The sequence below is a fragment of the Dermacentor variabilis genome, chromosome 11 (assembly GCF_050947875.1).
Source record: "Dermacentor variabilis isolate Ectoservices chromosome 11, ASM5094787v1, whole genome shotgun sequence".
In the NCBI taxonomy this organism is placed as follows: domain Eukaryota; kingdom Metazoa; phylum Arthropoda; class Arachnida; order Ixodida; family Ixodidae; genus Dermacentor; species Dermacentor variabilis.
This window is the reverse complement of record NC_134578.1, coordinates 3,799,818-3,822,481: the sequence shown is the minus strand read 5'-3', so window position 1 is coordinate 3,822,481 and position 22,664 is coordinate 3,799,818.

Sequence of the window (22,664 nt, the reverse complement as noted above, 5' to 3'; positions counted from 1 at the left end):
AAAAACTTGAGCCAGTGGTACCACTAAAAATCTCTTGCCTTGACAGTGCAACAGGATGTCTCAAAAGAGCTTCGATTTGCCGTGCGAGGTTATGAGAAACGCCTTCGAGCGTAAGTATTTTCCGGCAAGCCGGCGTTTGAGGGGTGGACAACCTGAGTGCCCGCTGGTGGGACAATTATCCTCAAAACGCCTGCTACAAGCTGCGCCGTGAATGCTGAGCACAACGTCTGGAGTGGAGTCTTTTTCAAGGCCTTGAAAAAGACAAGTCCTCTTGTCGAAACGTTGGCTTCCGTGTTTTCTCTTAACGCGATGCATATCTCATTGTATTCATGAGGTGAGACTGCATCGAATAACGGGTATAGTAATTCGAGACCATGCGTTTAGTATTTTGAATTAGCGAGCACTTAGAGAAGAACTTCTAGGTATGAAGGAGTCAGTACTTGGTCCACTAAGCCGAATTGATCGTTACTGGCAGCATATTATTTTGAGTGCGAAAAGTGCAAAAAGTCTTGAATTTTAATGGGCGACATTTGGTATTCTGACGTGGAATTACGTCACACAAGCTAGAAAAAGGTATGATTCGTTTTGCTTTACAAAACAACGTTTTAGAAAAGAGCATATTAGAACGGCAAGAAAATTTGCAGTTACTCCTATCCTTCCAATGCAATTCTCCCTCGCATAGCTCAGGCTGTAGTTAAAATAACATTGGACGTCTAGGTGCCCTTCGCATTGCCAGGCGGGTTCACTGAGGATGATGATGATGACGATGATGATGATGAATTTTATTTGCATCCCCTTTAAGACGGGGTGGAGACAAACAATCACTTAGCCTGCTTGACTTCATCAGGTTTCACCACATATCTTGCCATCTAGACTTTTGTCTATCTGATCCCAAAGTTAACTTTAGTATTCAAAACTTCCATCAATATACCACACTCGTATCTACGCTTGCAATGACTGCGGTTCTACCAATCTCTTCCCAGCTTTTTTCCCACCAATTCTCTGAGCGTCTCTTACTTATCTGGACTGCTGACCAGTTAATTCTTCCATATTCTTTGACTCCCAACGCATCTAGAAGGTGGGCACTACCTACGTCCACTTCATAAAACGCCAACACCCGGCCGCTTCGGCGTTTGATAGGGCGAAGGAGGGGATGACTACACCGCGTGAGGTTGGCGCGATGCTCGTTATGGCAGCCGGCCGGGTGCCCGTGATCACAGTGACATTATTTCTCGAACTGCGAGACTTGGATGCGTTCATGGCGTGATTGCACCCGCCGTGGTTGCTCAGTGGCTATGGTGTTGGGCTGCTGAGCACGAGGTCGCGGGATCGAATCACGGCCACGGCGGCCGCATTTCGATGGGGGCGAAATGCGAAAACACCCGTGTGCTTAGATTTAGGCGCACGTTAAAGAACCCCAGGTGGTCAAAATTTCCGGAGTCCTCCACTACGGCGTGCCTCATAATCAGAAAGTGGTTTTGGCACGTAAAACCCCAAATATTATTATTATTATGGCGTGATTGCAGCGCGAAACACCGAAGTGGGGAAAGACAAACGTGGTGTTAGCGGTTCTCTCCACTGTAAGCTCACGTTTGTTTTCCCGCACTTCTGCTGCAATCACGCCATGAACTTAGACCAACTCGCCCGAATTTCCCTTCTAATTGGACGCGCTATTTCGCGGCGCTAACCTGAACGGAAAGCTCCTGTTTAGAGCAGACCACGGAGTCGAGGAGGCATGGTTACAGGCGGTCTCAGCGGGAGAGGCGCTTCTCAAACCAGAATCGGCGCACCAGCAACAAGGCAGCTTTTTAATAGGGAAATTGCCTGCAGCAGCATCAACAGCGGTTTCTTGTCTAGAGGCTAACAAAAGCCGAACAATTCAAGCAGACTCCTGCGATGTCCACGCCGTTGTTGCGGGAAAGTGTGAACACAGTGCGGCTGTTGTCCTGCACGTTCACGAGGCACTCGGGCACGAGTCAATGACGTGCCCGAAGTGTTCCTTCATCACGAAAGGCATACACAGGCTTTGAAAGATTCATGAGCGGAAAGCAGAGTTAAGTGAAGCTAGAACGTAGCCAGCAACGCTTTATAACAACGCTAGTGTTCGCCGTGGTGTCACATGTCTTGGGACGCAGAATGCCCGATAGTTGATATATGGAAACAAACGACCTGTCAAACAGGCTCCCGATGCTGTCGACAATGAGAAGGTATTGCTTTTAGAATGGGACAAAGGCAAAGTACAGTTAAGGACGTTCATTGTCCAAGAAGCAGGAACGACGACAATGCGAATGTTCTTGTCCGCAGCGAAGCAGTTTCTATGCATGGGTTGATTTTCTGTTCGGGATGATGTTTTGACAACCGTCGTTGACTGGAACCAAAGGTGCCAAATTCGACTTTATCGGAAAATATGGTTCAGCTTACTACACATTTGTACTGAGGCGAAGCCTAATAAAGCGCATTTGTTATTTCGGAAAGTGCGGCCTCAGCCGGCACAACAAATAGAACGGAACTTCGCAAAACGCACTTGTCCTTCATGTGCGTAAGCGACTGCCTGATAAAGTCATGGAGGCCACATATTTTGGAATGTGAAACCTGTTTAGTCAGTAAACAGTTTTTATAGAGGAATCGGTACTACGGGACGCCTGCTTGCAAACCCTCGCCGTATCGCTGTCAGCACAAGGTCCCATGCTTTTGTTTACATGCATAAATATTTTGTAAAACAATGAATACTTTACAAGTTTTCTGGAATGTAAATGTAGCGGGAGTATGTCTGCTAGCTTAAATTGCAACTTTAACGGCCGACCACCACTTAGTAACAGTTAGCATTCCGATCTGCTTGCATCGTGTTCGTTCAAACAGGAGACCGATCTCCGAAACAAAACCAGCACGTACGAGTGGAAACACATTAAAGGTAACTCTATTATGTGCTCGTTTGTCGTCATAGCAAGTTCGACAAAAATACCGAGCACGTAGCTTACTTTCTTGGACAATAAGCTGGGTCCAATGTTCACGCCGTTGCTTCTTCATATCCGTGCCCACAAAAGAGCTTCGTACCTGGAGCACTGCTGTGAGCACTGTTGGCTCCGCATAGCGCAACAGAATTTGTGGTTTGGATGTGGACCCCCTGCAGTTACCGTCGAGATCAGTTGAATGCGTTAAATGATCCACAACGAAACAAAGCGAAGAGCAGGGCACCGTACATTGCCGCTGCTCTCGCGGTCTCACGCTCGCGCCGCGCCCTTGTCGGAGCTGAAGTGAGAAGAAAGCAATTAGAAGGGAAACTCTGTACGAGGCTCGAACTGGTTGCCCAAGAACAAAAACATATCGGCGCAAATATTTGCAACTAGGTGGGGCATGCGCATGCTGCAGCGAAAATTCGGAGACCCCTCAACACATCCTAATGGAATGCGAAGGAATTCACCCAGTGAGAACTGCATGCGCAGCGTAAACCTTCCAGAAGCGCTTGGATTTAAACTGAACGGAAGCATCAACCGGCCAGCAGTCGAGATTAGCAAGAGACGTGTAGAGCATCGGCGGAAAAAATAAGCAGGTAAGAGAATGATGAGACCGGATCTGTTACAGGCATACACAGCAGTACATGCTAGAGTGACAAGTTTTGAGGAAGAACATTAAGGAGATGTATGCAAAAATGCTAGAATGAAAAGCGTGTATAGCATACCTGAGTAACTCAAGCAGGCTAGGTGACTATTTCTCACCGCTCCATTTCAAAAGGAAGGACTATAATAATAATAATAATAATAATAATAATAATAATAATAATAATAATAGTAATAGTAATAATAATAATAATAATAATAATAATAATAATAATAATAATAATAATAATAATAATAATCACTAGGGAGGTAAGCTTGCTACCTCACGGAATTTTATACGTTACTGAAGTGATAGACATGCAACAATGACGTGGAAATTTTCGCATTTGCGGCTTCGGCTCAGCGTAGCACAAAGACGTGCGCATGCAGAGCAGCAGAGACGAGCTAAAATGTCCGAAAGTCTCCGGTCAACGACCTCTTAACAGCACAGGACTCCATGGAAGCGAGCTGCTCTGTCAATGGGTAAAGCTACGGTGGTTCACTGCGGCACCCTGGAACACGCTTGTTATCTGCTGTCTGCTTGCGTCATCAGCACCCGCCCAACGTACACAAAGACCTTCCAGGCATTTTTCGAAATTACACGTATATTGCTTGGCACGAGTCTTGTCACTTCACGCAGACAAAGAACACGAAAAAAAAGAGAGGAACATCCTGAACACGAAGGAATCTGCGCTTTGGCCTGGGGCAAAAATGCGGGTTCCGTGGAACAACTCAAGATTAATCCTAGTGCAGCCAAAGAAAGGCGCAAAGATTCCCTACCGTCCGCGGCCATTAAACGCGCAGGGCTGCGCACGCAGAAGCAGACGATGCCTTTCAGCGATAAAAAAATAATAAACAAGGACCCAAACTTTCGGCCGCAGTAGCAAAAACGGAGCGCACGAAGAGAAAGAAGCCACGCGTGGAAAGGCGGGACTGCGACGGGACGCTTCGGAAGCTTTTTTGTAATGACAACGTCGTTGCCGACTGATCACGTGGCTGTGTGCGCTCGAGGCTAAAGGCGCCTTTAATAATGGGGGTGGGAGAGGATGGCTTCTCGCTGCGAGAGAAAAAAATAGCAGAGCCCACGAGGCGGTTGACAACCCTTCAGGCAGGCAGTACGGAACAACTACAAAGTCGCGCACAAAAAGAGAGAAGGCAGGCGACAAATGGCTGGCGTTCCGGAAAATGGCGGGGGATTGTCAAGCAGGCAAAAAGGAGCGAAAGGTATGCTTCGTCGCAATAAAAAAGTGCAGGGTTGAAACAGCTCAAGCAAGCGTGGTACAGAATCAATGAATACAAAATGAGCGAACAAAAGATGCAACAAGGAAATGCACAGGACATTTCTTGCGCTCGCTTTGCTGCTGCTTCTTTTGCTAGTTTCGCCATTAAATCATGAGTCGAGTCCGCTACTGCGATGAAACGTCCTGTAATCGCTGCCTGAATTAGCGCAGTTCGAACGCAAGAGCGCTTACAGATGGGCCCGGGCTTTCGCTGCAGAAATTGGCCAGCGTGCTGGAAAATAACAAATTGTGCTCACGGGCTCGAAGCTTTGTGAACTGGCTTCAGAAAAGAATCTTCGTAGATTACGCGGCGCTGCACAGCATTCGTGGTGCAGGGTGCAAACGACAGGGAAGCACCGAAAGCACCTGGCACAGAACAGGATGCGCGGACGGCGAACAAACACGGAGCCTGAGGCGCACTTGGGTGAAATGGCCACGGAAGGAAAACAAGAAATCTCTCTGGCTGCCTCATAGGATGCGACTGTGCGGTTTATTCCCCCCCCCCCCCCCCCCTTCCACTCGCGATGTATTCCGCGCGCCCGAGGTGGTTGCGCTCGCTACAGAACCCACCAACAATGGCCGAGGGCCCTCGCCGCGATGTAATGACACTGCGCACGAGAAACAACCCATGGCTCGGCTGGAGGAGAGGCTACACCCACGTCCGGAGAGAGAGAAAGAGAGAGAGAGAGAGAACAGCCTCTCTTGATTGTCTTCATCCTCGCCTTTTGCTTAGTACCATGAGCAGACTAAACTACATTTGTGGCCTGTTCAGTGATCATAAATAATAATAATAATAATAATAATAATAATAATAATAATAATAATAATAATAATAATACAAATGGCTCTATATGCTTTAGATACTCCAAAAACACCATTAAGAACATATGCAGTGCGGGAAAAGACTTGTGGTACGATTGACAAAATGATTATGTATAAATCGGATTGCTGGTTACTTGCATCACAAAAGTTTGTACGTTTCCTCTAACAATACTAAGTACAGTACGTAGAAGTTAAATCCGGTGGGCCCTAAGGCTCTGTTAGGCCCTATTTTATTTGTAATCTAAATTAATGACGTCCTGAAGGTCATTCAAAGCACGCCAGTCAAACTACAAGTATAGGCAGGCGATTGTGTATTGCATTCTGACGTCTCGAATGCAAGTTACTATTGAATTGTGTTTTTTAAATGTCCGTGCTTTGAGTGATCCTTGGCAAATAACAACTAATTTAAGTTATGAGGTTTTACGTGCCAAAACCACTTTGTGATTATGAGGCACGCCGTAGTGGAAGACTCCGGAAATTTCGACCACCTGGGGTTCTTTAACGTGCGCCTAAATCTAACTACACGGGTGTTTTCGCATTTCGCCCCCATCGAAACGCCGCCGCCGTGGCCGGGATTCGATCCCGCGACCTCGTGCTCAGCAGCCCAACACCATAGCCACTGAGCAACCACGGCGGGTAACAACTAATTTAACGATGACAGTCTCGATGACCTTCGCGAACAAGCCTACTGGTCGGCGTTTTTCTTATGCTTAGACCGGGACTAAAATCGCACTTCTAGACAAATACCTCAGGGTAACTTTTTCTTATAACATGAAATGGAAAAAACACATAGAGCGCATACACTTGAAGCCTCTCGAAGAATTGCACATTTAACGGGAACGTTATAGGACGCTACTAAGGATTGAAACCTAACTGCATGTAATACACTAATCTGGACAATTCTGGGGTACGCGCACTTTGTCTAGTCTCCCTACTCTTCCTGTGACGCTAACAAATTGAAATCTGTGCAAAAGAAGGCGATAGCATGTATTTATAACAGATATTACTATCACTTTTACCATAATCACATGTCCATGACTTATCGCTTGACACACTTGCAGACAGCGCACGTACGAATGCCTTCTATACCCTTGCATAATATCATACAGGGGTCATCGGCTATCGAGCCACCGGCTTCATTTGTCGAGGGCCCCGCCCGCGCAACTCGAAGCACTCGCCAACTTAACCTTGTTCCATTCATACCGCACTTGGTCAGTTCTAAAGTTTCAATTTTCTCAACAATACTCGAACTCTGGAACGTTCTTGAAGGCTCACGGCTCACTTTGTCAAATTCTTCCAATTTGCGAAAGAAATTCCTCATCTTACATCTCCTTAGTTCGATGGCCTGCTTGTCAGCTCCTTTAATTTATTCCCATGTACGTAACCTTCAATACGTGCTTTAATACAAGCAATATTGCTTCGGTGTGACCTACGCGTATGCGTAACATGCTTTATGTTGCTTGCACACTCCTCCAGTTTTATGTTTTGTACGTATGCTCCACCATGTTTCATTTATTGCCTATGTAAGCTACTTCTGTACCCACCCCTGCAATATCGCGCACTGAGGCGGCCGTACGTAAATAAATAAATAAATAAATAAATAAATAAATAAATAAATAAATAAATAAACATGCTCGTCAGGAAGCCCCATAGAAACAAGCTGTCATCGTTAGGCAGTGTACAGCTTCATGATGCATTACCGAAGCTGTACATTCGAAAAAAAACAAGCAAAAGTAAAGCAATTACATTTGATGAACAGCGGGTGAAATAAAAAGCCTCACTTCGCATAGCAAACATTTCGACAAGAAGACTTGTGTTTGCACTAACGAATAATTATCGTAACATTGGCTCCAGGCACAGGCACTTTTTGTTCGCCTACACAGTTGCTCAGGTCTTCATCTTCCGCTGGCTTTTCGGTCTTGTTTGGAGAACACTCGCGGGGCATTCATGACCGAGGCTTTCAGCTGTTGCTAAAGGGCAGCGCGCGATAAAAGGAAGGTTATGGATTTATGGATTTGGCATACGCCGGTGTCGCCGGCTTCTCAGACCAGCGGAACACACTCTGCATCAGCGGAAATGTATGGAAAAAGCCCAAGTAACAACATCGAAAGTCTGGCTGGCCAAAACAAGAAAAGAAGAAAGAAAGAAAACGAACAATCAGATAACTAACAAGACAGAAATAGGGGAGAAGATCGTGGTCGGCCCTTTGCCCCGCAACGTTCATCCCGTTCACAACGCAGGCCGTCGCAAGGCAAGAGCATTGAACATACTAAAGCAAACAAACAATGACAAGATCGAAGCAAGCTTCGTGGACGCAGCTGCATACTGAAACGGCAAGGTTTTTGCGGTTTCCGTCGCGAACACGCTGGGCAAAGTCATCAACTGTGCTTCTGTCCGGACGACGAACCCAGAGGTGGCCGAGCAAGTGGCCATTGCACTCGTCATGCAAGACGGTCGAAGAGACAGGGTGTATAGCGATTCGAAAGCCGTCGTCAGGGCATTCCAGAAAGGCCAGGTAGCCCGGCAGGTAAATCAAGTTCTGAAAGGCGCCAAACACGGCAACACCTCCATACACACGATCCTTTGGTTCCCTGCACACGTCGGGCGATTGGGGGGGTTCCTCTGAACCTCAACGAGTCTGCCCACGAGGCTGTGCGTGGCTTTACCGACCGCGCTGCCCTCGGATCGGGCGACTCTGTCCCCGGACACAGAGGCGCTCCTATCATGCACAACGAAATCACTAAATTCTTTTACTTAGAGACAAGGGTTTTCCCGCCGCCTCACTCGAAGCTAAGCAGGCCGCCGGCGGTCACACTCAGACTCCTGCAAACGAACTCCTACCCAAATTCGGCGTCCCTTAATAGCATATATCCCGAGATTTATCCGAATTGTTCTTGCATGGCCTGTGGTGAGGTTGCTACTTTGCCTCACATACTCTGGGAGTGCGGGTCGCTGGGCCTGAAGTTCACCAAGGAACAGTGGAACGCGCTCCTGCGAAGTCCGGTCTTTGAGGATCAAATCCTGGCCGTCCAGCGCGCCCGCGATCGGGCCGGCAGACTAGATCTGTCAGTCCCGTCGTGGGATTAGCCGGGTGCGCGTTTTATCGCATTTTGCAGGACGAAATAAAAGTTGATGATGATGTTTGATGTTTAATGGCGCAAGGGCCAGGTGTGGCCAAAGAGCGCCATGCTAATGTTTATGAGTTCGCAGTGGACAGATGGGTTCTATGATCTTAATGTGTCGTGGCAGTAAAGGGGCCTAAAAGATTTGATGCAAATTCCATAAAATGTACGAGTAGTAAAATTATGGGAATGACTATTGACGTGTACTATGAACATTACAAGGCATTGAGAAAGAATGATGCAATATATAAGATACGTGAGATGCTAAAAATGTCTGGAGCACTTCTGCCTCATCAGAGCCCTTGAAAGCCAAGGACCTAGAGGCATGTGCTATAAAAGAAAACTATCGTAGATGTATCCTCTGGAAAGAGGATGCACTACGGAATAATTGGGCTTGTTACGTGTAGCACAACATCTTTCAAGTAAGCGAGGACTGCTTTGGTCTTAAACATAGTTTCTACACCAAGAAACATAGCCGGATGCAGAGGGACGTGATGGCTGTATGCAAAAGGAAAATGTTTCCTCCTGTCTCTTTCGGCTTCCCGGCACTCCAGGAAGACGTGGAGGACGGAAAGCCTGTCACCGCATCTACCACAGGTTGGAGGCTCGTTACCGGCCAGGAGAAAGTTATGAGTGCCGAACGTGAGTCCTATTCTTAGTCTAGTGAACAGGACCTCCGTTCTTCGTGCCAGAAACCTAACTTAGGCTTAATTAGCTGAAGCTTATTACTCGTTTCTGCATCCCACAAGCGCTGCCAGTGGCTTCGCAGTTTGTTTCTGAGGAAAGGCTTCATGCCTGTGGCAGGGACTGCAGCAGAAAGAGTACCCTGCGATGCCATTGATTTGGCCATCTCATCAGCAAGCACATTTCCCTCGATTCCTCTATGGCCAGGAACCCAGCATATTACTACATGCCTAAGTGAGGAGTAGATGTTACATAAGTGTGTGTAGAGTTTGTACAGGATTTGTATACTTTTGTAAAGAAATGAGTGCTTTTACAAGACTTAAAGACTCTGTAAATATTATTGCTCTGTCAAATTTCAGTGTCTTTATATGTTTTACTGCAGACAGTACTGCATAGGCTTCTGCAGTGAAGATACTTAATTGTTAGGGGGTTCAACACGTCAGATTCAGAAAGAGAGGGACCAACAGCAGCGTAAGATACGCCAGCATGGGATTTCGTCGCGTCTGTGTAAAATTCGCAGCAGGAGTACTTCGATTGAAGCTCTCGGAAATGCATATAAATTTCAAGCTCAGGAGCGTGCTTCGAGACCTCAACAAAGGATGTGTCACATTCTATCTCCTGCCACTCCCAGGGCGGTAATAGATTATCAGGAGCCATTAGGCGATGTTCGAGTATCGGGACATCCATTTCTTCACTAAGTTCTCTTACACGCAGCGATAAAGGAAGTCTCATGGAGGGTCTGTTACGGAAAAGTGTTTCACACGTCAAGTCGTTTACTGTCCTGAAACACGGATGTTCCTTATTAGAGCCCACTTTAAGAAAGTAGGTGAAGGGGATGTATGTTCTCTGAAAATGGAGTGACCACTCATCTGACTCTACGTATAGGCTTTCGACAGGGCTTGTTCTAAAGGCGCCAGTGGCCAGGCGGATACCCAGGTGGTGGACGGGGTCTAACATGTTTAGCGCGCTCGGGGCGGCAGAGTGGTAAACCACGGCACCATAGCCCAGTCGTGATCGAACTAGGCTCCTGTACAGATTCAATAAACATTTTCTGTCGCTACCCCATGTTGTGTGGGATAGGATTTCAAGTAAGTTCATTGTTTTAAGATATTTTGCTTTAAGATATTTTAAGTGTGGGACGAATGTAAGCCTGGAGTCAAGTATAACACCTAAGAATTTGTGTTCCTTGTTTACGGGTATTCGTTGCCCATGTATTTCAACAGTGGGATCTGCAGCAAGCCCTTTTTTCCTGGTGAAAAGAACGCAAGAGCTTTTGTTGGGGTTCACTCTGGACCCGTTTTCGTCTGCCCACTTGGAAACTTTGTTCAAGCACTGTTGTACCTGCCTCTCACAGACTGTTAGGTTGCAGGATTTGAAACCTACTTGTATGTCGTCTACGTAGACGGAATAAAAAATAGATGGGGGTAATGTTTTACGAAGCGTGTTCATTTTAACTACAAAGAGCGTGCAGCTCAGTACGCCTCCCTGGGGTACCCCAGTTTCCTGTGTGAACGCTCGCGACAGCACATTACCTATTTTCACCCGGAATGTACGGTTTTGCAGGTAGCTTTCTATAATGTTTAACATAGTGCCGCGGATGCCCAGCGTCGATAGGTCACGCAGGATACCGTAGCGCCAAGTTGTATCGTACGCCTTCTCTATGTCGAGAAACACGGATAAGAAGGACTGTTTATGCACGAAGGCATCGCGAATGTTTGCTTCCATGCGCACTAGATGGTCAGTTGTAGATCGTCCTACTCTAAAACCACACTGATACGGATTAAGAAATTTATTTAATTCAAGGAAGTGTAAAAGTCGACGGTTTATCATTTTTTCAAAAAGTTTGCATATACAACTTGGGAGGGCAATCGGGCGATAACTTGTAACTAATGTGGCGTCTTTGGCCTGTTTAAGAATCGGAACAACCAACGCTTCTTTCCATGCGGTAGGGAGGTATCCTGCAGCCATTATTGTGTTAAAAAGTGCTAGCAGAGTAACTTTAGTATCACTGGGGAGGTGTTTAATCATGTCGTACATGATCCTGTCTGGTCCAGGTGCGGAGCTCTGACATGCAATCAGGGAGGCTCTCAACTCGGCGAAGTTAAAAGGCGCGTTGAAGGGCTCGTTCTCTCTGCATTTGCGGTCGATAGCCTTGTGTTCTGCTACTTCTTCGTGCTTTAGAAACGCCTTGGAGTAATGGTTAGAACTGAAACGTGTTGGAAGTGTTCGCCAAGGGCATCAGCTTGGTCTTCCAAGCGGTTTCCTTCACAGTTTACTAGGGGCAACGGAGGAATTTCTTGCCCCTTAAGCCTTTTCAGCCCATCCCAAACTTTACATTCTTGAGTATATGAATTTATACCAGAGAGAAACCTCTGCCAGCTTGCCCTCTTTGCCAGTCATCGTGTCCTTGTTCCCTGTGATTTAATCTGTTTAAATTCTATAAGATTTTCCGCTGTAGGACATTCACGTAGTTTGCTCCAAGCTTTGTTTTGTCTTTTCCTCGCCTCTCTACAATCGTCATTCTACCAGGGGACCCGTTTTTTGGATGAAGTGCCTCTTGTTTGAGGAATGAACTTTTCAGCGGAGTCAATGATAAAAGCGGTGAAGTATGAAACAGCATGATCTATAGTAATATTAACTATAATATCTCGTGATATGTGGGTGGATTCCCTAAAACGTTCCCAGTCCGTTGAGGCCAGTTTCCAGCGAGGAAAGTGTGGATGCAAGTCCTGTTTGTTTACGGAGTTCAGCGTTACTGGGAAGTGATCACTTCCGAATGGGTTTTTAATTACATGCCACTCGAAATCAGGAAAGATGGAAGCGGATCCGATCGCCAGGTCTATTGATGAGTACGAGTTATGATGTGGATTATAATACGTTGGTTCTTTCTTATCAAAGAGACAGCCACCGGTGGCTAAAAGGAAATTTTCAATAAGTCGACCTCTCGCGTCGCATCGCGAGTCTCCCCACATTGTGTTATCTGCGTTAATATCTCCCACTAGTATGTAAGGCTCGGGGAGCTGGTCAATAAGGTTATAAAAGTCTGTTTTTTCGAGACGCTGGTTTGGCGATGTATAAATGGGACACACTGTTACTAATTTATGAGATAGAATGGCCCGAAGTGACACTGCCTCGAGGGGCGTGTTAAGGGCGACGGGTCGGCAAACTACCGCCATGTCGGCTATTATCGCTACACCGCCGGAAGCATTAGCCTCCTCAAGGTCTTTGCGGAAGATGGTGTAGTTTCGAAGAAAATTTGTATTGGTAGGTTTCAGGTGTGTCTCTTGAACACACAGCAGCTTCGGATTATGTTTGTGTATTATTTCTCTAATTTCATCGAGGTTACGTAGAAGTCCTCGTACATTCCACCGTAGTAGTTGTGTTTCCATATTGATAAATGTGTTTGGTGCTGTGTGTTTAAGAAACGGATTAGTTCACGGGTGCTTTGAAGGCGCCGTGACGGGAGTTTTATCTCTTTTGGAGCGGTCGAGAGCGCCTCGCCGCTCCTTAGGCGCTGGTGGCGCCTTGTGGCTGGTGGTTGTGTCGCGAGGCGCTGGACATGCGCTCTTCCGAGCGCTTTGTTTGGCGTGAAGGCCTCGGCACGTTGGACGAGGCCTTCGAGGTCACCTTCCCGGAGGTAGATGGCCCCGTCTGCTGGGTTGGCGTAGCAGCGCTAGCTGCATCCGCCGGGGGGGAGGGGGAGGGGGGGGCGGATGGCGTCACTGCCGCCTCACTGGGTGTGGGTCGGACAGAGCCGCCGGAGACCATTGTGGCGCTGCCCCCTGACGCGCCCCTTCGGCAAATGTGTTTTTGGGCAGGTAAGATACCGGCCTGCGTGCCTCCTTGAAAGTTATGTTTTCCTTTACTTTGATCGTGATTATTTCTTTCTCCTTCTTCCAGGATGGGCACGACCGCGAGTATGCGGCGTGCTCCCCTTCACAGTTTGCACAATGGAGAGTGTTCTCGCAAGCTTCAGAAGTATGTTCGTGGGCACTGCACTTCGCACAGGTTTGACGGCCTCGGCAGCTCTGCGAAGTGTGGCCGAAACGTTGGCATTTGAAACATCTGAGGGGATTTGGCACATATGGCCTAACACGGAGCTTGATGTACCCGGACTCTACAGACTCGGGCAGAATACTTGAGCCGAATGTGAGTATAAGGTGTTTCGTCTTGATTTCTTTGCTGTCACGCCTCATCTTAATTCTTTTAACATTGATAACATTCTGGTCACTGAAGCCCTCCAAGAGTTCATCCTCAGTGAGCTCCAGCAAGTCATCGTCCGAGACGACACCACGGCTGGTGTTCATCGTACGGTGCGGGGTTGCAATTACTTGTGCTTCCCCAAATGACACTAGTTTTGTCAATTTCTCATATTGTTTCTGATCGCGGAGCTCCAAGAGGAGATCACCACTTGCCATCCCCGACGCCTTATAACCTAGACCAAAGACTTCAGTCAATATCTTAGAAACAAGGAATGGTGAGATAGTTCGGACTGGTTTAGCTGGCTTTTCAGAGTGGATCACGTGAAAACGAGGGAAAGATTATTTTTGCCGACCAAAAAATTGGAATACTTCATCGGTGCGCCCTCTTTTCTGAGGGCGATCAGGAAGCGGAGGGAACGAGGTTGCCATAAAGGAATTGAATTTTCGGCAATAACGCCAGCCACCCACCGTGGAGTCCTACAAGGGTACGCTACAGCGGCTGTAAGAACAGGTCCTGTAAACGCCAGCTGTACGTCATCACTATAACCAAATATGAAATAACCTAGGTTGGCTATTCACACCAGGTTAAGTCTTGCTGCCTGGAAAAATTGGAAGTAAAGGGAAGCCAGAAGAAGACAGGAAAGGTGGAAAGTGAGAGAAAGACGAAGGCTAGAGGGAGAGAGAGACAGGAAAAGGCAACTACCGATTTCCCCCGGGTGGGTCAGTCCGGGGGTGCCGTATATGTGAAGCAGAGGCCAAAGAGGTGCGTTGCCTCCGCCGGGGGGCCTTAAAGGTCCAAACACCCGGCATCGGCTCCAACCTCCAGGATTTCCATTTCCCCAGACACGGCGAAGCCGCGCACGGCTACACACGGGAGGGTCCGACCCTCGTGTGCTTGGGTACGTGGTGTTGCAACACACCAAACGCCTGCTGACGCAGACGCCGCTGCGGGGCCAAATAAACGTTTATTCACTCACTCACTCACTAAAACGTCCATTGGCATCGGTGATCAAACGTCCACGTTCTTTGAACACTACAGTATTCGGGTCACGGTCTTTGTTAAAATTCTTGCTCGCTCATCCGCCATCATCATCAGCATCATCTATACTATGTTATTTTATTAAATTGCCATGGTTCTTCACCTACCGCTCTTTCGGCGCTACACTTCGCTGGTAGCCATTGCCTTAAGGTCAAATGCGGTGGAAGTATAACGAGCGTGATATTAATTTATTTCACAACGGTGAGAGAACGCGGCAACGTGAGGGAAAACTCTCCCTCCCCTTTGCTGCTTGCCACCGCTCCTGGCGCGCGTCCTGGCTGCTCCGAGTGCGTGGGAAAGGGGGCAGAGCATTCACAGCGGCGCAAAAGACGAAACGGAGTGCGGGGAGACATGACATTCGGTCCCTACGCTGGTCGCAGACGCGGCCATATCTTTCCATTTCGTTCTTCAGAAGCGTAGCGCGTGCTCGCGATGCTACACGAAGGGAAGTCGAGCAGCAGCAAGCAGGGCTATTTTGTAGCGAGCGCGTTCTAAAACACAATTTTCCCAGAATAGACAACTCTAAATGTAGGCGCGCCAACAGGAATAAACAGGAAAAAAAATTAAGGGCAACGAAAAACTTGCAGTAGGCATATACGCGTCTGCAGACAGCGTGTGCCATCACGGCGTCCACTTCTTGCAGCAATAAGGTGGTTCAGCGCTGCTGTAGTTCGGTGACCCGCCGGTGGAGCGAATGGCGCAGCACCTTGTTTCACTACAGAACACCAACGCAAATACGTCGTCTGTTTTCGAGTATGGCGAAAGGACGTAGGTGGAGAGTAGTGATGTCAGGGCGCCCAGTGAAAGCTGCGGTATGAGTGCTGTTTAACGCACCATCCATCCCTCAATGTACACCTCCCGAAGGATAAAAACGTCAAATATATATGGGAGACACACAGAGAGAGAGACAAACCCAACTAGGAATGAACAAGTAAATGAAGCCCAGCTAAGGAAAGGATGAAAAACGCCCATAAGCGCCGACTGGCGTGAGTACAAGAGCATAGGGGCCTTGTACCTGGGATTGCGTTCGTGCTTCTGTACCAGTGCCCTATTGGAAATCACTAGCCTGTCCTCCAATATCAAATAAAATCGTTGATGTACGAGTGTACGAGTCTGGGTATTCGACGTCTTGACATTCGAAGTTAACGCAAGATCGTTGGTTCCATTGCAGGCCGGATATCCTTTTTGTAAGTGCAGTTTTGGGCCTCATTGCAAACGTTGTCATCTCTTCGCCACTGCGCGTTCCGCAGTATGGCACCACCATTTAAAGCTTTTGCTGCGCACACAACATTAACGCAGAATGCCCAATCTTCGCGCCAGACCACGTCTCTGGCGCGTGTTTAGATAAAGGCATATTACTTCGCAAATAAGTAATGTCCCAGGGTACTAACTTCAAGCGTAACGCTGCTATTCAAAGGTTTATAACAAGCCCAGCGTTAAACAAATTAGCTTTACATTACAATGAACAAACTGCCGAGCCATTGCTATAAGAGTGCAAATCTCGTCATCATCGTGCCGCCGTCGACGACATCTCTATGTCGTCGGGTCGTAGTTATGCGATTGTCGTGTCGCATTATTCGTCGCTGTCACTGTGCTTTTATAAAAAACAAAGGTAAACGGCATAGTGTCGACGTCCGCGTCTTTCTCTGTTTCATGGCATATGTTTTGCATGCAGTATGCTTCGTCATATCTGAATTTAGCGCTGGAAAACGTAGTGTCACAGGCCTAAGTAGGACTTGTAAACATGTAAACGCTAAGCCACAGAGCCGCGCAAGGTGACCTATGCTATGTCTTAAGACATCAACATAATACCACAAAAAAGTATTATAGTAGATTATGCACTCTAATGGGCTCCGTCCCAAGTTAAACCAAACTAAACGTCCATGATAAAATTTCCCTTTTCCCTCTTGCCCCGGTTCGTTCGCAGAACGATGGCCAGCGTGATATTGACTTCTTCCGTGATTGCAGGCAACGAAAACAGTGAAACGACCGCGGCATGTGGCTCTATAATGCAAGCCAACGAAAGCTATAAGAAACGCTGTCCCCATAGTGCTCTAGGTGTTCCCCAGGGCAGCGTACGTATACACTTTCCACGAGGAAGGAGCTCAGAGCACACATTTCCATGACTTTCACAGCAAGGTGCTAGGATATGACTCCATGTATTTCCGCGTATAAGATCGACGTGAGTGTCTTCTTGCTACATCATTACGGAGACAAGAGATTATGTTTCATCCGGCTACATTCCTGTGACCCCCGCGCCATTAATAGCGTTCTCAGCTTCGCTTGGAAAGCTTGAGAAAAGTTTCAGGTTATGAACTGCTTCTTGCAAGCGCGAGGATGACCTTTTTCTGAACAGAAGCATCTTTTTCTGTTTCCTTCACGGTGTTCTTTGTTCTGATGGTGTTATGTTGGTGGACCGATCTTTGGGCCTGATCGCCACTGGGAATAATATGCAGATTTATGCGCATAAAACTGGGCCGCATTACCGCTTATTCTGTCCGGCACATGTGCCATGTAAGCGAGCTTAGTCCTTCAAGTGCTGTCACCATCTGACCGAACCATGACGCTAGCTGAGTGGGGACATATACTGGGTTCTCTATTGGTCACGGTTTGTATCAGAAGAAGAGTCTAGGTTTGAGAGTAGTTTGAGCTGTCTTCACGAGCCGTGAAAAAGCCACGACACAATACTTTTAAAGGGGGCTATTTAACAACCGGTGCTTTACAAAACATTAAAACCCTTCATTCGGTGAATCGCTGGACTATTAGCTTGCTTCTCGCATCGTAAAAAATATTCCCAAATGTATATTCAAGTAAATGAGCACAACACATGACTTGAATGAATCCCGAGATTCGGCTGGCGTTAGGAAGGCGTATTCAACGATCAAAGTTCTGGAAACCAATAATCAAATCCAGGTCATACCTTAATTTTAAAGTAGGAAGAACTGATGTAGAACTTTCATCAAGAAAGAGGAGCCGAACCAAGAGAGAGATGACAATTTCAATTAAATATGATCAGTTGCCGGAAGAATGACGCCAACGAGGCTCATTGAAAATCTTACAAACACCGACGGATACTGAAAAAGGGCAAAATGCGTATAGAGCAGCAGGTGGCACACTAAGGAATTCGTACTGGCAGCGATTCGCAACCGCCACTTTCACGACCTGACGGAACAATGGCGCCCGCTTTCTTGAGCCAGCAAGCGGGAAGTGATGCCCCGACAGCCTCTTAACCGCAGCCGTGCTCTGTCGCAGGAGCAGCGTTTGACACACAGGACGGGAGTCGTCGAGGAGACCACCCAGGCGCGCGTGGCTGCGCGTAGCGTCCGGCACAACCACAAATGCAAGCAGCCATCCATCGCGGCGTAAACTGCTGTCTGCCTTGACAGGCCGGGCCTTGTAAACTCGGAGCTCGGTGTAGGCGACGGACAGTCAAAATCACCCTGCATTGAACGTCGCTTCAACGGGAAGCTAGCTGGCATTTTGGAGGGGCCATTGCACGTCTTGTGTCTACGGACTCATTTTGTTTTTGTTCAATGCCTCATCGCGCCTGCCCGCTCTGGTTCGTTTGAAATGACCGCTTTGTGTTCGAGACTGAGAATACGCAGTGAGAGCGTTTTGGAATCCCTATCACCCGTATACAACTAGAAGGCGTAGCGTGCCTCCCGTTCCTTGCTTGAAGTTACCGTCGAGGAGTGCGCCGTTCAATGACCCCAATTTCTGCTCCCTAGAAGCGCAACGTTCTCTCCACGCATATGGCTAAACAATGTGTATATTCTCGCCACATCGGCATACGTCTCGCTGGGCTTTCACTTTAAGGTTCATGTAATGTAACTGGCGTAATTGATGCAACTGTGGATTGCATGGGAATAGCTGGCATACATGCGTACACCCAAGTCAGAAGACTGAGTTCAAAAACACTGCCCCACGTTGCAATTGTGCAAAAAACTGTCCAAGGTTGATTGCTTGGTCTCATAGCCGCGGTCCCCACTATTTACCTCTCCACTAAGGAAAAATTGGCTGTGGCTTAGCTCAGCTAACCCTGCATATGGAAAACGAAAGCTTGGTTTAACCTGGTTAAGTCTTGGCTTCACTTGGTTAACCTTTGATTTAGCTGTAATTGTTATACTTAGGTACACAATCATCGTTAAGCCAGGTATGACGGCTGTGCCTAGGTCGGTGGCTAGACATGACTGTGACTAGGCTTGGGTAGAGACGCATCGTTCGATGGTACGACGCCTGTTGTGCTACAGGGAAAGCGCAAGTGCTAGACGGCGTCAAAAACGCCTTTTGCATTCCAGACCCTCTCCAGTGAAGCAGCTCCCCGGGTGATATCCGCAGGGTCGTCAGACGCCGCTTGGCGACGACGGCTCAAAGCCTCCCGCTCACGCTCCCGCTCAAAGCCTCACGCACAGAGAAGATGGCCCGGCCTCGCGCTCATCCATGACCAAGCTCGCACTGACTAGTCGAGCACGCAGCCAGTGTTGCCAGGTCGGACAAGGCTGTGTAATCCAAAGTTACAGAAATTGTAGCCCAAATATAGCCAAACACAAAAAAATTCAAAACAAATTTGTAGCCAAATATAGCCATTTTTATTTGCAGTTTTATTTGTATTGTGAGCATTATATTACCCCTTCATCTTCTTCATCTGTATATATTCATCATCATGGCCAGCGTCATCATCTTCAGCGCGCGAGCTGCGAAATAAACCGTTGAGAATAACAGCTGTCTCGCAAGTGGTGGAGGCTGCTTTCGATCCCTTGGTCCTCTACGCCTTCGAGTTTCCCTGGAGCTTCGTTCAGGCCGCCGCTTGTTCCGCCTTTCCGCCACCCTGTCCCGAGAAGATTCTCCAGGAGCCTCCGGCGTCGCCGTCTCTGCCCAACCGGCCGTTCCTCCATGGACCGTCAGCACGCGGCAGCGCGATCCCACCATGTTTGCTGGCCTTCGTAGTGACGACGTTGATGACTAAAGAAGGTCATCTTTATCGCTGCCTTCTACTTGCTTTTCTCAGCTTGGGCTTCTTGGGGCTCTCAGACGGACTTGCGAGCTAGACGTCTGGCAATACGCAAAAAATGTTCGCATTCTCACTGCACTGCAAGAACGCACTGGAGACACGTACGACACACCGACCCATTTGCGATCCATTTGGAGTTTATGAGCACAAACACATTCTTGCTTGAGGAATCGTCGTGCTTTATTGAACAAAATTCGGGTGGCAGCGCATCACTACGACAGCGTGCCGACGAGGAGGTAGAATGTCATTTCTGATTCGGCTTTAAAATTCACTGACAGTGGCCTGAGGTGCCTTTTTACCACGGTAAGTGAAGCATCACGGAAACAAAGTTTTGCGATAGCCGGCGCACGGTGCAGAACAGTACGCGCGTAGAACCGGCCTACGTGCGACCATGGAACAGCCGTTTGATGTGTTCGCAGGCGTACGTTCTGTGGAGCCTTGCTCCCTCTTGCAGCGAATCCGCTAACCTTCCCTTCCCTGCGCTTCTCGCACGCACATATAAGACCGATTCGTTACTTAAAAAAGTCAAAGCAGCCGCTTGTTTCCCATCTTCCAGGATGAAGCGTCGGCTGGCAGGCGTACGGCGCCGAGGGCAGCAAAATGCACATATTCTGCGTAACGCTCTGTCAGCACGTGTATTGAGGTAAACCTGTGCAGGTGTGCATGAACCTCGAACGCACTCTGCTTAAAAGATCTCGTGCTGTCGCGAGTACTGCGAGGAACAAGCAACACTTAAGCAAGGTGTGTTTTAATATGTACAAAAGCAAGCTGTTACTGAAGACAAACTATGAATTCATAACGTACGTTCTACGTGCCGCAAATTCACCATATGCGCTGTCAGAAGCAGGAATCACTGACCTACAAGGCGTTCATTGTACAGATTCTGAAATGCATCGGTTTCGGCCTGCGATGGCACGTTAGCATTATTCCGCCAAAGGGGGAAAATTTCCCACGGATATTCCTTCGTCCGTTGCAATTGCCGTGGCGAGGTTCATTGAGCACAGCGTTGCATGCGCGTTAATTTCACGAATTTTAGTTCCTCCTGTCCCACCTGGCCACAGCAACATGCCGGAGAGCACAGTCCAGATAACACACCGCAACAAAACACGGAGACCAACGCAAGCCTGCCTGCACGGCGCCTTTGCCACGGTACGAAACCTACGGAGCAAAACGTGTGAGCGCTCATAACCATAACAAAGCCGCCACTGTGACCCGAAAGGCGTGGCCACTACAGCAAATACATAAAAAACAGCAAAAAATGAGGGGAACCTACCACGTCATTTCCTCCACACTGTTCTCCTAGCGCGCGGAGGGGGCAGGGCCTCTCCTCAGTTTCCGTCCTCCATATCAGGCGGCGACCCAGCTGCGGAGAGCGCACGTTCCAAGCCGGCGGCTGCGGCGGAGCTCGGCGCGGCAATTCACGTGATGCGCCTCCAAGGCTACGGCGCAGCTGCGGTAAAATGAAGGTCAAATTGCTGGCGGCGGCGAAACTCGGCCTCAACGCGGTTAGTAAAACTTTCGCGTTAAAAACCAGCGAAAGGAACGCGTACACGACATCTGAGGAGTGCACAACACGAACGCTGGAACGCCAGCATTCGTGCTGTGCACTTCGCGCTGCGGCCACTCGATCAACGGTGTGCGCTTTGATCGAGCAGCTGTGCTAACGTAGACATTTCTTCGACTGGTCTTTTGCCTGATTTGGTCACGTATCAAATTGCCCAGCATTTCGCCTAGGTTCAGCTCGCACGCTCAAAGTGCAATAAAAGCTATATCAGCCGCAGCATTCGCATTTGTTTATCCTAATCGTGAAATGTACAGCAGCATTGTTTAATACTAAGCATTCTTTGCCTATTACAGCCACTTTACCTCTGTGGTCTGTCTGGCTTCGGGGCCTCTTCAATATCGAGGACAATGTATTCAAGGGTGGGATTCGAGCTACCATCCTACAGGGCTACAGATGTACACTGCGAATAAGGCCCACCGACCCCCCACCTTTTCTTTTGTTAGACCGTAGACGCCCCCCCCCCCCCCATGCAGAGATTTCTTTCCTTTCAAATGGCAATTTGAGACTATGGGCACATACGTCACGTTGTGTAAGAACGATTTGCTTATAAAAGTGAAAGCAGCTGCGCATGCGCGAGTTTCTTCCACGGCTCCGGGCGAGACCTTATTGCTGCTGAGAGGGAGGCAGGCGTTCACGTAACCCAAGCATGCAACATGTCATCGTGAGTGCACTGTCGTATTGATATTGCCGCACAGACATGCCCGCGTTAAACACACGACTGCTCGCTTTACAGCTACACGTTGCGTCATCTGAGCATACCTTGCGCAAACCTAAACAGTGCGGCCCGATACGCACAAATTTTAATATATTCAATTGCACTACGCGCAAATGATTGGCACTGATTGCAACACTGCTTCTGTGACCAGCAATAAACAAATAAATAAATAAATAAATAAATAAATAAATAAATAAATAAATAAATACGTCGAACATATTACTGCGAAAGCGTTATATGCCGCATTACGCGAAAATCCATCGGCGTGACCGAAAGATGGCACCAAAAATGGCTGACACCGCAAAGAATAAGAACACATAAAAATGCTTGAATTGACGTTACATTTCTCAGGGAGATTTCTGTACACAAAAGAAATTAATGGCCTTGAATAGATCATTTTGTAAATTTAGGCCTCGCGATGGGAATCTAACCCGGGCCTCCGGAGTGCGAGACGAGCACGGTGCCCCGCGGCCGCTCCACGGTTCTGGTTAACGAAAAAGGTGGCTAGTGCGTGCGTCATTGCACAAGTCACCTTTATGCACTCCTGGCGGGCAAACGCGCGCGCTGAGACGCTTGGCGCGTTTTGATTGGGCCTTACCGAAGCGCAGTTATAACGCAGGCGAGAGCTT